At 60.5% G+C, this 15591-nt stretch overlaps 1 protein-coding gene across 3 annotated transcripts in view; it reads left to right on the forward strand.

Annotated features, from left to right (window-relative positions):
* Positions 1 to 15591, forward strand: part of ZNF469 (zinc finger protein 469) — a 246364-nt gene that overhangs the window by 216401 nt on the left and 14372 nt on the right. The window lies entirely within an intron of this gene.

Below are 15591 nucleotides of genomic sequence, written 5' to 3' on the forward strand. Positions count from 1 at the left end.
TTAGGGGGAAAAAAAAAGGATCAGCAGGCTGTGCCTAAAGGCTTGGAGGTGGTTGCACCTATCAGTCAGTCCTACCGATGCCCAAGGCCAGCCTGTTGGGACGTCACCTGGCCTTTGCTTCCCAGCTGCTGTGACCCCAGCAGGTGCCAGCAGTTGGCCTCGGCAGGGCGAGTGGCAGAGCCTCAGGGGACCGTGTCCCCAGGCAGAAATGGCTGGCCCAGAGCTCCCGCGTGCATAAGCCAGTGCACCTGCCTGCACGTGTGCGTGCACACCAGAGTCCCCCGCCCACGTGTGCACGCTCAGATGGACACGCACACATTGCCCTAATTCTTGCCTCCCCCAGAGCCTACCTGGGCAGGAATCTTGTATCAGGCACCATCTGCTGGACACTTGGGCCAGCGGAGGGAGTCACTAGGCCTCCAAGAACCGGCTCACCCAAGGCACCACCACCCCCACAAGCAGAGCCCCAGGGGTGGGAGGGCCAGTGGTGTCATACCCATATTTCTGGTGAGGAAGTGGAGTCCCAGAGAGATGCTTTCATAACATCACTTTAAAACATCTACACTTTCTGTGTCTTATACCCAGGCCTGTCCATTCAACCTCAGGGCAATGGGAGAGAGTAATTAATATAAACATAATAGTAATGGAATAATAGCTCACAGCCCCTGAGGAATAGGACCAGCTCACTGGTTTGCATACAGTATCTGATGCCACCCCGCAGGCCATGTGAGGTAGCGATGACCCATTTACTGGCGGGTGAATGAGGCTCAGAGAGGTTAAGTCAGTTGCCTGAAGTCACACAGCAAGGAAGTGGTGGTGCGTGTGCTCTGACACTATGACACCATAATGCCTTGGTCTCACTCTCCCAAGAGGGGGCTGACTGACCTGGGCCCCCAGCTCGTGAGTGGCGCCAGGACCCCTCTCTCCGGGGTCGACCTGCCTCGGGCTGCCACTCACACCATCTTCCCCTATGGACGATGTCCAGGGTGGTCCCACAGAGGGGAGGCTACGGAGCCCGGAGGTCAAGGGCAGTATCTGGCTTGTTAGTGCATGCACTGGGCTCCTTCCCGCTGTCCAGGAGGCAGAGGGGGGACCATGGGGACATGCCAGCTGGGCAGGTGATGGGACAGACACACTGTCTCCCCTTCCTCTTCTGTCCACTGGACCGGAGCCCACGGCAATTGCATCGTTCAGCCCCCGAGGCTCAGGTCCCTCACCCCAGAGCAGCAGTCCAGGGCAGGGTCACTCCAAGTGAGAGTCATCCCCAGGTCAGGGTCGCCCCAGTTCAGGGTTGCCCCAGGGCAAGGTTGGCTCAGGTCAGGGTCAGCTCAGGTCAGGGTCACCTCCAGGTCAGGGTTATCCCAGGTCAGGGTCACCCCCAGGCCAGGGTCACCCAGGTCATGCCGCCCCCAGGAAGATCACCTTCCTGTAGCAAGGTGTGCATGGCCCTGTCCTTCCCTACCCTACACTCTCCCCACTCAAGAGCTTCTAACAAGCTGGGTCTCCAGGGGTCCCTCCTCGTGAGAGGAAAAGCCTCCAGTGGACTGGGAGGGCAGGACCACATGTGACCGGGCCCTGTGTCCACAGCCCCAGAGCTGCCCCTCATGCTCTGGGGAGGGACTGGCCTGGATGACTTGCCCCTCCAGGCCCACAGCAGCTTGGAGGCCTTGGCTGGGCACACAGTCAGACACAGGCAGCCCCTGGACTGGGGCTTCCCCTCCCTAAGAAGGGAGCGAGGAGGACCAGTCCTGGCCGCCAATGTCAGCACCAGCCTCCTGCTCTCACTGGCTGTGCCGTGATCTCAAATGCCAGGTATTAGTACCTTCTGAGCCTCAGCGTCCTCACCTTAACAGAGGAAGGAATTCACAGCCACCGAGCAAACACTGTGCACCAGGCGTGAGACACCTGGCGTCTCCTTTCGTCTCAGCACATTGCTGGGAGGTGGGGACTGTCGCAGGGTTGCAGGAAGACAGTTACCACACCACCCCCCACCCAAGACAATGGGAGAGACAAGTTCCCTGCGTCTTGTTCCCCTTGTAGCTTGGCGCCCAGGAAGCTCAGAGCTTAATTTGGCCCTCCCAACAGACTTTGGCTTCTGTCCTGACAACCTGTGGTGTAGGCACCATTTTTCCTGTGCACCTTTTAGTCCTTCCTGGGGCAGAATTACAAGCTTTAAAGAAACAAATTGGTGGGAGGGGAATTAAAGATGGAGGAAGAGAGGGAGGGACTGCTGCTTTCAGACCAGTGTGAGGGATCAGCCCTAACAAGCAGTCAGGGTCAGTACCCCGAGTCATTCCTGCACATACCCATGAGCACCAGCTGTATACACAGCACTGCCTCCGGCATCTTCTGTCTCTCCTCCGTGTGTGTGTGTGTGTGTGTGTGTGTGTGTGTGTGTCTCAGGCCCCCTTCCAGTCCCCAGTGCTTGGCTCACACAGGCTTCCTGCCTGGTTGGGCCTTGCCCCACTCCAGCCGCTGCAGACCCTCACTGGCTCCAAGGCAGCCCTCTCCACCTCCACCTCAAAGGCCAGAAGGAGAGAACTCTGGGGCCAGGCTCCCCACGGCCATCAAAGAAACACATGGTCACAATGCCTTTTCAGTCCCTGCAAAATATTCTGCTGTCTTCCTTTCTTCCCTCCTTTTCTCCAGCTGATGAAAGAAAAACAGCCCAAGGGCTGGGGAGGGAGGGGTGTTCTGCGGGTCTCAGCCAGCGCCACCCTCGGAGGCCAACAGAGCCAGGACTTGCCTGGGATGAATATCCACGGTATTTGGGCGGCACCCCTTAGGGCGGGGGCCCCTCCCTGGCCAGCCATCCACTTCAGGCCCCTCTGCAGGCAGGCAGGGGCATGGGGGCTGTGTCTTCCAGGCTGCCAGCAGAGGTTATGACTCCAGAGACCCCCACAGTGCAGTCCATGGAGGTCCCCTGGGGGACTCTGGGCTCGGGCGTCCCTGACCTCGGTCTGGCTTAGTTCCCCCCAGCTCTGCAGGTGCAATGTCAGGGCCCCAGGGGGCGCCACATGAAATGGGTGGAGGACAGAGGTGGGGACACGTGACCGTGGAGCCTGATGTCACCCGGGCCAAACCAGCGTCTGTGATGGAGGCTGGTGGCCTGTCCGCGTGGGGAGCCGCTGCAGGGCAGTGGGGGCACAGGGGTCCTCAGGGCGGCGATGTTCCCTGTCACATGCCCTGTGTGCATGTCTTAGGTACACGTGTACATGCACACACATGCTATAAAAACATACATGCTCTATGAATGTATGTAAACGCACACTTTTATACGTATGTCCACTTTGTGATGAAGTTTAAAATAAAGCTGGATAAAGCAGGGCCAGGAGATATTAACAGAAAGTGCCAGGAACTGGGGTCAAGGTGAATCCAGTGGTCAGAGTGCCGCTGGACAGCCAGCACGCGTGGGCAGAGAAGAGCCGTCCGTGGCTGTCTGGGGAGCAGGGCTCCAGCCAGAGGAGGCCAAGCTGAAGCCCCGGGTTGGGTGAACGAGGGCTCCGTAGGGCCCCTGCCCTGGAGGCTCTGGGGAGAATGGACTGGGGAGGTGGCGACGGGTGCAGGGAGGTGGCCGCAGTGGCCAGTCTGCCCCCACCTTCATGTGGCCTCTCCTCAAGGGCTGTGTTTCTCCTTTTCTGTCTCTTCTAAGGACAGGGCCACCCTAACCTAGGATGACCCACCTCGATCACCCCTACAGAAACCCTGTTCCCAATAAGGCTGCATTCCCAGGTTCCTCGGGGCGGAGGAGGATGGTCAGAACCTGATGACGTCTTTGAAGGGATACAGTCCAGCCCACCCACCTCCTGCCACTCACACTGCCTGGCCAAAGCAAGGGCACACAGACCTAAAGGAGAATCACACCCATTCGGACCCTGCAAGGAGGGGGCCAGACCCCAGGCAGCCGCGGTGGGGAGGTCTCTGAGGCATGTTCCCAGAACAGGGACTCTGGAGGGAAAGGCCCTGAGGCATTCTAGAAGGCCCAGGAGGCAGGGCCCCGACGGTCCAGGGGCTCATGGCTAGGATGGGACTTGATGCCAACTCCAGCGAAGCTGTGGAGCATTTGCAGAGGGGAATATGGCCCCCATCTGTGCTTGGAAAGACCCCCTGGCTGCTCTGGGGAGAGGGAAGTGTGAGAGGCCCCAGGGAAGCTGGGGATGGAGCTTCACAAACAGGAGATGGTCGCCTAGTCCAGCGAGGGAGGGGCACCAGGGATGCAACCGGATGGAGACCAGCCCAGGTCTCCCGGCCTGCGGTCTGTTGGCTGTGTGTTCACAGGCAAGTGTCCCAGCCCCTCCGGGCCCATCTGCAGAGTGAGGATGAAGGTCCCCTCTTGTCACACAGCTGGACGGGACCACTGTGTCTTTCCAGGACTTCAGCCCCCTCCAGTGTCCTGGAGACCGAGCAGGCCCCTCCACCAGCCAGCCCTGCCCTCTCCAGGGAGGAACCCCACTCTTACCAGGCAGCCGCCAGCAGTGGGTCTGGAAAGGGCTAGGCCTGGGTGCTTGTTGTGGGCAGTTGAGTGACAGGCAGCTGCTGGTGCCTCCCAGCCGGGAGGGGAGCCTGAACACTTCTGTCCCTCCTGGAAGCCAGGCCAGCCTCAGGCCAGGAAGATGCCCGGGTGTGGGCCTGGCACGCCCCCACCGTCCCTCAGGCCATAGTGCCTAGCTTGCCCTCGGTCTGCAGAGCCTCCCGACCAGCCCTCTCTACAACCTGCTGTGTGACCTGGGGCCCAGGGCATAGCCTCTCTGACCCCCACTTTGCCAGTGCAGGATCTCCCCCTCCATCAGGGGTTCCAGCAATCCTGGAGCTTTCCAGGGCACCACAGGCCTTCACCAGATGTGGCACCAGGAGACCCGAGTTCACATCCTAAGCACCCTAAACCCGGCCCCCTGGGGGGGGGGGGTCGCGTGGTCGGGGCACGATGTCCGTCCTTTCTGTCTACAGTCCTGTCCTGGCGCCTGCCGGGGAGCCTGGCCACAGATGGATGAGTGAGGGAGCCGGTGACCTAACCCATCCCCCCATTGAGGGCACAGCGAGGGGGGGCCTCCGCCCACAGGAAGGTCACAGGAGACCAACCACAGCCCCAGTCGCCTCAGCCGCTTCGGCCCACAGTACTTATTTTGTCTTAGGTGACTTTGCTGCCAAAGTTTTAAAATGGGGAGATTTCACTTTAAAACCTGGATTTCTGGCTTTTCCTGAAAAATCAGAGGGCTGCCTCTGTGCTGGATTTCCTGGCTGAGCAGCTGCCCGGCGGGCGGGGCAGGCAGGGCGGGTGCCAGGCGCTCCTGCAGCCGTGGACCCGTCTGCGGGGAGGAGGGTGGGTGCCGGTGGTCTGGCCTCTACCCCTCTGTGAAGAAACATGTGCTGATGCGGGCAGGGTGCTTGGCACCAGGACACGGAAACGCTTATACTAAGGAAAAGCTTGGTCCAAGGGGAGAAACTGCCAAATCCAGTGTGTCTGAGAGGATGGGACTGTGCTGAATCGCACACAGCCAGGTGAGCCCAGGGGCTGCCCGACCTGGGGAGAGGCGAGGCAGGAGCAGGGGACAGACCCAGAGGTCTCCCCTGAAGCCCCCCTTCCCTCTCTCCACCTCTCAGCGGGGTGCGGGCAGGACAGCGGGTGCTGAGCGAGGGAGCAGCCGTAAACGAGAGGCTGGGCCCGCGCCTTCCGGGAAGGGCCGTCGCTGCCCATGGGGGCCGGCCGGCAGCCCTTGTGTTTCAGCACCGAGTCGTGTGAGTGCCTGTTCCGTCGGCCTATGGCCGCCACTTCATAACCCTTGGTTGTGTACCCACCCTCAGGGTCTCAGCTGCCCCTTCTGTGCAGAGCTGGTGGGTGCGAGACGCAGCCTCCCTGCCTGGCCCCGGGCGAGGTTGCCGCGGGGTGCTGTGCCCAGGCAGGAGCGGGTGGTTTGGTGCTGGCGCGGCTCCGGCCAGCGCTGCCTCTGGCTCTGTGGCCTCAGCCTTCCCTTCTGTGGACAGTGGTGCCCCCTGCAGCCGGCCCTGGATGCGCTCTGGGGACAAATGGGCTGAGGAGGGACCCCAGTCCTGCCCTCTGCCCCACCCCCACCATGTTCTAGGAGGAGAGGTGACAGGTGCCCTCGGGAGGGCTGGCAGGGAGGGTGCAGAGGGGCCTTGGCGAGGCGGGGACCCTGAGCTCGGGGCAGGGCAGCACAAGGAGTGGATGGGAAACAGGCAGAGGCTGAGAAGGAGCTGCCAGGCCCCTCAGCCTCAGACAGTGGGGCCTCTGGTTCCCTGCACTTGTCACACCTGGAGCCCCTCAACCGTAAATCCCAAAGGTCCCCAGAAGGAAGGAAGGGGCTCCCTACCTGGTCTCCCCGCCGGCATGCATCCCCCCAGAAGCCTTGGGGTCTGATGTTCTGTGGCTCCCCAGTGCCCACGCTTCAACCCAACACGTTGAGTGCTCCCCACACATGGGCACCTGTGGAGTGGAGCTCAGGAGCTGGAAACAGATGTGGCCGACAGTGGCCGGCCTAGCAGGGATAGTGAGAAGGAAGTGTGTGTTCCTCCCCTGCCCCCCGCCAGAGGAGCCCGGAGCCCCCAGAGCGTGAGTGTGATGCCAGGTGGGGAGTGAGCTGGCCAGGCGGCAGCTCCCAGATGGTGGCAGTGACGAGGCCCTCAGGCGGGTCAGGGCCTGTGAGGGAGCAGGACAGAGGGCCCCAAGGCTGCAGGGGGAGGCCAGGGGCCTGCAGGGCCACGTCTCCCTCCTGCCCTCCACCCTCTGGAACAGCCAAGCCGCTGCAGCCAGAGGCCCACAGCCACCCCGATCGGCCCCTCCTGAGCTCCGATCACCCACCACAGCAAGGGCACCCGGGGGAGGCTTCTCAGAGGGGCTTGGTCAGCCGGGTCCAGAGCGCTTGGAGCCCAACTGCCCAGAGACGGCTGAGGCTGCGCTGTCAGAGGACAGGCTCACAGGAACGCGAGGGGACAGTCTTTTCCTGGGCCACCGCCTGCCATGTGGCCATGGCTGGTCCCATCTAGGCACCGGATGATGGCAGACGTCCCTCGCCACCAAGAAAGGCCCTGGAGCAGCTGGGACCCGCAGCGGGACTCCAGCCCCCCAGGTCCTCTCAAGACACAACCCTGCTTGTCCGCAGATGACAAGGCAACAGGAGAGTGGGTGGAGCTTGGAAGTGGCCAGAGCAAAGCACCCATCCCCGCAGCACGGAGGAGCCCAGGCATGCCAGGTCTCGGTTTCCTCATCTGTAAATTGGGTTGAGTGCCTACCTCTTCCCACAGGTGGGGCCATGAGCCCAGTGGGCATCAGGCATCCCATTGGACCAATTGCCCGGGCTCCCCACCTGACACACAGCCCCCCGCAACCTCCGATGCAGCAGATCCCGAGTGTCCAGGGCCCCCCACCTGGCTGCTGCCCAGTGGACTTCACTAACCCTCTGGTTCTGAGGAACGAAATCATAATCACTTTTAATTGAGAAAGGAGGCTGATAGGATTCTGAACTTGACAGGACAGTAATTAACGCAGCCAAAGAAGCTCATTAATCTTGTCACTCAGGAGACAGCTCATTAAAGCCTGCTGTCCCTGCGTCCCCACCAAGCACAGTGACCTCTACACAGGCCCCTGCTTCTCACAGGGAGGCCCCACGTGGGGCGATGGTTGTTCCCCAAAACCAGAAGGCTTCCAAGCCCTGTTTGGGGGTCTCAGGCACAGGGTGGGAATTCCAAGGTGGTGTCCCAGTTCATTTACCTCCCTCAGCCTCAGCTTCCTCTCCTGTGAAATAGGTCTGATGTATACTCCACCCCAGGCTGGCTGGCAGGTGAGATGACGGCCCGGGGTACCCTGTCCCGTGGCCTGGAAGAACCAGGAGCAAGCCCAGCCCAGGGAGGCCCATGGAACATGCAAGATGGTCCCAGCCCCCCTCTGCAGCCTGGTCCCAGCCCTGTCACATGTCAGGGTCACAGGGTGTGCAAGCTTCCCAGGCACACTCTGGCCCCAGCCCAGGGTTCAGACCCAGACTCGGCCTCTGGGCGCTGGTCCTTGGCCCACCCTGGACCATGAAGTTCTGAAAGCCCGTCTCTCACTCGAGGCCCACGGAGAGGAGAGGGTGTGGACAGAGCCCCTCCAGGCACCGACGCTGTGGCGACAGTGCCCACGGACTCTGTGTCCCAGGGTTGGCAGAGGAACAGCAGTGTTTATAACAAAGAGTCGCATGTGGGTGATTGGAGGGTCAATTGGAGGCAAGGATGGAGTCAACCTTTCTGACAAAATCAAAACTGCCCAGAGCCTTGAACACCCTTCAGGCTCCAGGGTGTCCCAGCGTGGCCGCAAGCCCGAGCTCCAGGGCGCACTGTGGCTGGGACCTCACGTGGCGGACAGTGGTGTCAGACAGCAGGGGTTCAAGCTTCCGAGAGAGGATGACTGCTCTGGACAGAGCCCGAGAGACCCGAGTCTGCAGCCGTACTAGGAGCCAGGTCCACCCTGGGGTCCGAGCCACTTCACCCTCCAGGTCCCTCGAAACACCTCCTTCTCTCGCACTATTACCTTTCTGGGGGATGGGAGGGTCCCTGTGTAGCTGGAGCTCCCAGACAAGGGCAGGCCTGGGATCTGCAGGGGCTTTTTCAGAACCATAACACATCCGGAGTGATGTCACCCTTCCCTTCTCCGGGAGGCCAGGAGCTGGGCCTCCTCTGGCCCCCGAAGCTTCTGTTATTAGCTGATCCGGGTGTCACTGGGCTGCCGCCCTCCCAGTCTCTGCTGCTGTGTGGCCTTGAGCAAGCTCCCCGCCTCTCTGAGCTGCCGTTGCACAAGGTGCCCCCAGGGGCCAAGCTCCCCCCGGGTCCCTCTGAAGAAAGTGCCTTGTTCAGCATTGCTTTCAAGGTGGCCTCCGTGGAGCCCTGGCCACTGTCTCTCGTGCTTGCAGACCTGCCGCCCTCCCTGCCCTGACCAGCCTGACCTGGACGAGCTGCCTCTCGGCTCTGGGATGGTCGGCGCTCGCTCCATTTGCCTGGAACTTGGGTGGGAGTTTCCCAGGGCCACTGAGCCCTAGTATGCTCCTGCAGACAGGACCCTGGCAGTCCTCCCGGTGCAGCGGGGGGGGAACCCTCCAAGGCCAGGCAAGGGGCAACCAGAGTTCCCTGGGCAGAGCTTGGTACACTGTTAAATTCTAGGGTGTAAGACCTGCTCCCAAAACACCACCAACAGACGTTCCTGGACCCGGGCACTACTTGGAGAGATGGGGAGCCCAAGGGCGCTGTCTGCACCTCCACCCCTGCCTCTCCCCAGCAACTCCCCACCTGCTGACTGCTGCACACAGAACATCCCCAAGGCCCCATCTAGAAATGCGGGCCAGAAGCAGAGGGTGGGCAGCCCTGCACGACCCCAGGAGCGTAGGGGCATGCGTGTGGTGTGAACATGTGCATGTGTGCATGCGTGTGTGTGTGCAAGTCTGCGTATGAGAGTGTGTGTCCCCATGTCTGTGGACTCACCTGCCTGTGGGTGCCCGTGGGCCCACACGTATGCAGCTGTGTGCTGCACACCCCCTGGTGGCCCCCCAGACCCGGAGCCCCAGGTGAGGGCTGGGCTCCAGGGTCCCCAATGCGTGTTTCATCTTGTTCTGTGACACTGTGCTTAGGTGGGCAGGGGCGCTCCCACTAACAGTGACTGCAGCGCTCCCGGAGGTCCCTGGCGAGGTCAGCTGACGCGCTGGGCAGACCCGGCCCCTCTGCCACCGGGCTGGCCCCCGGGGGCGTTGCAGAGGGGCAGACAGTGCGGCCTGAGCAGCATGGCCTGTGCACCCATCAGGCAGCCTGCTTGCGGAGGCATGTGGTGTGGCAGAGGCAGACGGCAGGGGGAAATCATGTTCCCCGAGAGATTGACAGATGGGCCTCGGGGCAGAGGCTTCCTGGTGCAGGTGGCCTTGGAGCTGGACCAGAAGGAGGGAAGGAGGGACACCCCCAAGGGCCTGGCCCATGCAGGGGTCTAAGCAGGAGCAGCCTGGCATGTGGCAACACAGAGGGTGGCAGGGGTGAGTAGGTACCAGGGAGGGTGGCAGCAGATGAGAGCAGAGGGCAGCAGGGCGGGAGGGTCCAGGCAACCCGTGTGGCCCTCTCGACATGTAGGCACTGAAGCAGGCGCTCAGGGATGACGGTGCGAGATCCCCCGTGGCCCTGGGCAGTGCTGAGGGCTCCTGCCTGGGTCCCGGTGTCCTGACTTCTGCAGACTGTGTGCCTATCTTCCTCTCGAGTCTCTGGCCCTTCCCTGCTCGGCCTGTGCACTGGTGTGGTCCCTCCCATCCTGCAGTTTGGGCACTGAGGTCCTTGGAGAACTGCTGGTGTCCAAAGAGCACCAGTTAGCAGGGCGTCGGGGGTGACCCTTCCCGGGAGTGGTGGCCAGTCCCGGAACCTTTGATTTCCGGCGGCTCTCCTGAAGCCAGGCGGTCAGCTGCACCAGCAAGCGCGTCTGGATCCACACGGGCCCTTGGGATGCACCAGATGAGACACTGCGGTCTGGCAGCTGAGGCCAGGGGGCGGCTTTTTGGGCAGAGCCAGGCGTGGACAGATAGCCCTCATCTCTTCCCGCGTCCACCCTGCCCCAAACCGTTCTGCACCCCCTGCTCCATCCTTCTTCCAGACCCTGCTTGGACTTCCAGGGCTCCCAGCACCATCACAGTTAAGGCCCTAGTTCTGCGTCATGTCCAGAGTGCGGCTGTGTGGTGTCAGCATGCTGTGGGACTTGTTCTAGGACGAATCGGCCAAGAGCTAAGTTGGGATCCTTTTCACACCCCGCAAATATGGGTCTCAGGGGAACAGGAGGGATGGAGGCATTTGGGGCTTCCGTGGGCAATGGGTCCCGCCTTTCAGCACAAACCCCCAGCAGCCCCGCGGCCGCCTCCCTGTCAATTGTGAAGACATCGTTTTCTCCCCACGTGCTCCTCTTATCTGCCTCCTGTTAAAGGATCTCAAATATGCGCCCCGATAAGGTGGAACGCACCCCCGCTTCCCGGTCCCATCCAACACCAGCCTCCACTTTCCCCCAAAGTAATTAAGATAAATGCAGCTGATAATTTGCCCAGGATTCTTAAACAGACCCTCGGGCCATATCTCAGATATAATTTTACCTGCTAAGGTTTATCTGAGCACTCGGGTAACAGATAGTTTTTAAGCAAAGCGGCAGCTTTTGAAGCAAAAGGAAAGGGGAATGTTTGTAAAATAAATGTCACAAGGAGCTGCCGCGGCAGCCCCTCAGTGCGGGCTGTGCTGACCGAGACCCCGCCTCATCTGAGCCGACCACCCTGCTCTGCTCGCTGCCCAGGATTCGGAACCCATCATGGGGCTGGCCAGGAAGGGGGCTGGTCTGGGCATGGAGGGGGCACAAGCGAGCAGCCTGTGGGGGAGGCTGGCAGGGGATGGTCGTGGGGCGGTGCCCAAGGCTGTGCGCCTTATGCTTTTCCAGCCTCGCTAGTCAAGGATGACCTGGAGCAGAGACCCTGCCCGGTTGAGCTGGCATGCAGGGCGTCCATCGGGGAGCAGGCCAGTGGGGGTGGCTGGTCCAAGCCACGGGCCAGCAGTGGTGCAGGCACAGGGTGGCCAGGCGGCAGGGCCAGTGTCCAGGGAGGCACAGCTCAGGGCACTTGGCCTGGACAGGGCAGGCAGGGGTCTATAAAAGGGCCTGGTTGTGCCTCCCAGGGGAGCATTGTGTGTGGGGGTGGCAGAGGGTGGAGGGGGATGCGGGGGTGGGGGCAGGATCCTACTCCAGGCTTTGCCTTAGGCCCGCCAGTCTCCTGGGAGCCTCAGTTCCCCATCCACACCTGGTCAGGCTGGAGCCTGGCTGCCCATCACAGCCTGGTCCACCTAGCAGCACCTACATCTGGCCTCCTGATCGGTGTCTAGGAAAGGGTGGGGGGAGCCTAGGGGGTGTGTGTCCACGGCATCCCTGTTCTGCCAGTAAGACCCCCACTGGCTGCCCCCTCGCCAGCCTGCTTGCCACCCCAGCCCCATTGTGCCTCCCGGCTGGGGGACCCAACCCCCCACGCCATACCTGAAGGACCTTTACCCATGGCCTGGCCACGCATGGCCGAGGGTCACCTCCTTGGAGGGGCTTCTCAGACCCCTGTGCCTGCTACCCTCAGCCAGACCCCGCTCCCTCCCTCTGCCCTGGTCCCGACCGGCTGCTGCAAGCTTCTTCCCGAAAGGCGTCACACCGTGCTGCCCTCACCACATGGGGACCGACCCCCTCTCCAAGCCTCTGTTCCCACCTGTAACAGGAGTGAGCACTGGCCACAAAGGGGGCCATGAGGTCAAGGCAGTGTCCACACGGTCCTCTGCGGTCATTGCCGTTGCCTCTGCACCATCCCTAAAGCTGCCAGCTCCTCAGGGAGGGAAAGAGGATGCAGGAGAGGGGGACAGCTGCCCAGCCTGCCCCCGCCCACACCTGCTCCCCACGCCCGTCCAGTCACCCAGTGCCCGGCCAGCAGAGGCCACACAAGGGCACCGCCCGGCCAAGGCCAGGATAGAGCAAGCGTGCAGCCTACCCTCACAACTCATCCAATGCTGACTGCTTCCCAAGGGCACTGGGGGCCAGGGACACAGGACAGGACAAGGGGACGAAAGGGCAGATGCCTCTACCCCACCTCACAGTGGGCCTTGCCCCTCGCAGGTGGAAACCAGAAGAGGCCGGGTTCCTGCCTGTTTAGAAGGTGCAGCCCCACCCTGAGGAGAGAAACATCCTAACAGGGGAGTTAAACATGCCCACCTCTGGGCAGGCCGGCAGCAGGAGACCGAGGAGGCTGCAGGGCCTCAGCCAGGTCCACTGCCGGCCAGAGGTCCCGAGTCACAGAAGATGGGAGCCCAGGCATCCTGAGGGTTCAGCAGCCCCAGCCCCTTGAAACTGAGGTTGGAGGGCCCAGGGAGCCTGGGGGTGCTTGGGGAGGGGAGCTGGGGCGCAGAGCTCTGACCCAGCAGGGCCATCTGTGCTGAGCTGCCTAGACACCCAGTATTGGCGGACAGCCCCCCAGCGAGGGCTCCCAAGATCATTCCTGCTTCACCAGTGGACACACACATAACTGAAAGTGCTTCTCAGAAGAGGCAGGCTAGAGAGAAGCCTGGAGGAGCAGTGACTTCATTCAGAGCCAGCGTCTGCGGGCTTAGTGTGTGCGGTTCTGTCCAGCCTCCCAGCCACAAGCCTTTGAGGCCAGAGCTGTGATCACCCCATTTTATAGCCAGAAGTGCTACAGCCAGGATTCAAATCCAGGCCCAGCTGACCCCCCTGCCAATGGTCTCCCTTTAGAAGTGAGTAGGAATCGGGAAGGTGAGGGAGGAGGCGGGGGCATCCGGGCAGGGGCACTGTTTAGACAAAGGCCTGAGGCGGTCTGGGGGAGTGAGCGGGAGTGGACAGGAGGGCCAAGATCAAGGACAAGAGGCCACAGCTAAAACAGGGCAGGTGGAAAGGAGAGCTGAAGGCAGAGGGTCAGGAGCAGAGCCTGGACTCCCTGCTGGGGCCTGGGGTCCATGGGGAGGGAGGAACGGAGGGCAGGGGCCCAGGCTTGCAGCGGGACACCCCTCACCAGGAGCTGCCACCCACACCCAGCTGGAGCCAGCCAGCACCACCGTGGGCTTGAGTTACCCAGAGGCTGGGGCCAGGTGGTGTTTCTGAGTGAAAAGGAGACGCCTGCACTCCTGGAGTTCCCGGGGGCAGGCCAGGGTCTGGGGGATTGGATCTCCCCACTTCAAAGGGGCCCCAGGCCTGCTGAAACCCACACCAGCCAGAACCAGGGGCCTTTGCCAAGAGCCTGGGCAGGGATGGGAACCCAAGATCGGGCATACGCTGCCCCCTGCCTGCCCCACTGTTCTGAGCACCCAGGATGGGCCGTCAAGTCCTTGAAGGGACAGCCAGTCTGGGGTGCCCTGAGTGCTGCAGGCAGAATGTGGGGCCCATTAGCTCTGCCCACAGGTCCGCACATGGATGCAGGGCCACCTCAGGAAGAGAGGGGCCCTGAGGTGGGGCCGAAGTGCAGAGCCACTCGGTCCTGCACAGGGCAAGCACAGTCCCCAGGGGCCTGCCTTACACTGCCCCATGTTCACTGCATGCTGTGAGACTTGGACAAGTCACATGACCTCTCTGAGCCTCAGTTTCCTCCTCTGTGGTTCCTGTTGATGTTTCACAGCAGATGTTTCACTCACCACCATGTGACAGACGCCTGACCTAGTGTCTGATCTCTGAATGAATGAAGGAGTGAGTGACTGAATGAAGGAGTGAGTGAATGAATGAATAAATGAATGAGTGAATGAATGAATGAATGAATGAGTGGCTGAATGAATCAATGAATGAGTGACTGAATAAATGAATGAGTGATCAAATGAATGAATGAGTGAGTGAGTGAATGAATGAATGAGTAACTGAATGAATGAGTGAGTGAATGAATGAATGGGTGACTGAATGAATGAATGGGTGACTGAATGAATGGGTGACTGAATGAATGGGTGACTGAATGAATGAATGAGTGGCTGAATGAATCAATGAATGAGTGAGTGACTGAATAAATGAGTGGCTGAAGGAATCAATGAGTGAATGAATGAATCAATGAGTGGCTGAAGGAGTCAATGAGTGAGTGAGTGAATGGGAAGCTGCCTCCTGTAGGCCCTCCCCAGGACTTGGCCTGCCCCACTCCAGGCAAGGGCACACTTTCCACCCTGTGATCCCAGAAACCTACATATCTCAGGGTTCTCCACATCTCATTGAGGGGGATGCACGTCGGCACAACCACCAAGAGTTGTCCTAGTAGTTCCCTAATGTTGTATGACAGACAGCAGCTTGAAATCTAAGGGTTTCTGTGGGTCCAGAATTTGGGCAGGTATTCTTTTCATCGGCCACCAGTCGCCACATCCAGCCCCTGTTGAAGGGGAGGGACTTGGGCTCCACCTTTTGGAGGGTGAAGGATCAAAGCATTTGTGGCCAAATGTTGAAACCACAAGAGTGGTTACCTGACAGTGTCTTTAGATCACAAGTGCATTTGCCCTTGACCGAGCTGTTGTTTCTTTGGGTTTGTTCTCCTGGTCTCCTTACACGTGTTCATTGCTCTACTACTTATAAAGGGCCAGAGAGGGCAACCCAGCATCCGTCCACCCAGAAGGGTCTGGGTGTAGACGTAGCTATTCCACAGAATGTTCTGTAGCCATGTGTTGGTGGAAAGGTGGATAGACAGATATCAACCAGGAGTTGCTCTATGGGGTGCTATGGAGGTACCACCAAGGTTCACTGTTAAATGCAAAAAGTGAGGCACACTGCGTGCAGTGGACTATCTCTTGTTGAAGAAAGGGGAGAGATGGAAATATTTATTTACATTTGCTGTTATTTGTATCAAGAAACTCTGGAAAGAAACACAAGAAGCTGCTTCCTATGCTGACCCAGCAAGGCAGGGAAAGAGCATCCGTGGGCTGGGGGTGGAGATGGGGGCATTGTGAAGACCTCTCACTTCAGACTTTCAAACCACAGGAACGTGAGATCTATGCACATGAAATACCACGATAAGAAACGTAAAATCACTCTTAACCCAGTGCAAATGCCATCAGTTGACCCTAGCCCTGCAGCCCAGCCCCGCCCCTGCCCCACCAAGG

Source organism: Ovis aries, chromosome 14 (genome assembly GCF_016772045.2).
Source record: "Ovis aries strain OAR_USU_Benz2616 breed Rambouillet chromosome 14, ARS-UI_Ramb_v3.0, whole genome shotgun sequence".
Taxonomy (NCBI): Eukaryota; Metazoa; Chordata; class Mammalia; order Artiodactyla; family Bovidae; genus Ovis; species Ovis aries.